Source organism: Nanorana parkeri, unplaced genomic scaffold (genome assembly GCF_000935625.1).
Source record: "Nanorana parkeri isolate BGI_ZX_2015 unplaced genomic scaffold, ASM93562v1 scaffold307, whole genome shotgun sequence".
NCBI lineage: Eukaryota > Metazoa > Chordata > Amphibia > Anura > Dicroglossidae > Nanorana > Nanorana parkeri.
Window position 1 is genome coordinate 1,131,769 of NW_017306575.1, and position 2,272 is coordinate 1,134,040.

The following is a 2,272-nucleotide window of genomic DNA, read 5'->3' on the forward strand; positions in this document are numbered from 1 at the left end:
GCTGGAATATCTCTTTTTCAGTAGTAACTAGATTTAAACGCTGTCTGTCCTAACAAAGGGTTAAAGACTTAGAAGCATTATATGTAAATGAGAGACAGTTCAATCTGTTTGTCCCTCTTCTTTCACTTTCAAACTGCTCAGAGTAGTTTGAAATCTGCACAAAGGCAAAAGTATTGTTGGTATACTCTGTGAATGAGATCACGTAAACATAAAGCGGGAGTTTTCTTAAATCTACAAAAGTGGAGATACACCTTAACAATGCATCAGTTAAATTGCTGGGACCAGTATTTGCAGCACTTCTGGACATTGTTGCACCCTATTTAAAATGAATTCACTGTTAATGATATGATAGAAATCTGTCTGATTCCCGTTAGAAATAAAAATGAAATCCATTTTTTTTTTCAAATCTATTAAAAGGAACACAAATGTTTCTAAACAAATATTGGAATATCTCCAGGTGATTGCAGCCATCAGCATCTTGTAATGATTAATGCTCACATTTGTAGACTAACTCATAGCGGTAATCAGAGCTGGTAGCCCGACCTTTAAACAAATGTCACAGTGTATGCCACTATTAGTCGGCTAAAAATATAACTGTTTCTTACTTGGGATATAATGTCAAGGCTTACATAAATGTGAAAATGACCGTAAACATATTTCATTACCATTCTGTCTATTCATACTTCATATGCCATGTAAGCATTGCGCAATCCAGCAATGGATGGAAGGTAAAGTAGTGTTAAACTCCCAATCATTTTTACAATAATGAATCCAGCTCAAACATATATTGCCCACCAAAGAACTTCTTTACACTTTTACCCAAGACCTTACAGTCATCATGTTTTCATACAGCTGGCTCCAACACTATCAGCTAAGCTTCCCTGAACTTCCTGTCCGGTACAAGATGACAAGGGACAGAGCAGCCTCCAGTAGCTGTCCACCCAGTGGCGTCACAAGGGGGGGTGTGGCCCGCTCAGGTTTCTGAGCCTGATGAAGGGGTACTGCTGAGACCCCGAAAGCGCTTGTACTGAATGGCAATTTGTCATTAAAGGACTTCTTGCTTCAAAACTCTTTGGTGTGCTAGTGACAATCCTTACTATATTTGCATTATTCACGGTGCCGTCAGTGGTCGCTGCAAGCACCCACCTGCTTTGCAGGTTCACTACTATTCTGGTAAGGAGTGCAGCTGATTTTCTACTACATGTAACATTGGAGGGGTGACACCAAAATGACTGGCAGTCATTTTGGTGTCACCCCTTATGAAATGTCAGGCACTCGGTCACGGACCGAGAGCCCGACAGTGTCAGGAGAGAGGAGGGGACCAGGCGGCATACCTTATCCCGCCGGGTGAACGTCCCCTCCTCTCTCTGCCAGCGTCCATCACCAAGATGGCAGGTGTCAAAAAGACAACCGCGCGTGCGTGATGACGTCACAGCGGGGTGTCACCCTGTCCTCGGGTGACACCCACCCTCGGGTCGCCACTGTGTCCACCTACTAGCTTGAAGGAGGAACGAGGGAAAAAAGTGGAGCAGAGAAAAGGGGAGTGGTTACCCTGCTGTGCCTGTGTATTTGTGGAGACACACACAGCTTAGTAGCACCCACAAGGGTGGTCCTATAGGGCCCTGCAAGGGAAAGAGGCCACCCTAAAACAGTATATCAGGCACTGTGATATAAAACAGTGGCCGGCACTGTGCTGCAGTTCCCTATCTCAGCCAGCAAGTGGCAAGGGTATATATAGAAATATCATGGTCAGTTGAGGGGGAGATCATTTGGAGCAACAGTTACATACTTGCCACTAGCGCGCATTTGTTTATTACAGGTATTTATATAGCGCTGACAATTCTATGCCGCGCTTTACATAGTTGCACATTATTATTCAGGATTCATATAGAGCCAACAGTTTGGGAAGTGCTTTACAATATAAGGAAGACATGACAATTGCAATACAATTCAAGACAAGATGGTAAGGAGGGCACATTCACATCAGTCCCTGCCCTCAAGGAGCTTACAATCTAAGGTCCCTATTGCAAACACATACTAAGACTGATTTAGACAGGAACAATTAACCTTCCAGCATGTCTTTGGTGTGTGGGAAGAAACCCATGCAAGCACAGAGAGAACATGTAAACTCCTTGCAGATAGTTTCCTTACTGGGATTCGGCAAGGCAGAAGTGCTAACCACTAAGCCACTACGCTGCCCATATGCATTAAAAGCTTGGGATATAAATAAATATATATATATATATATATATATACACATTCAAAAAACACC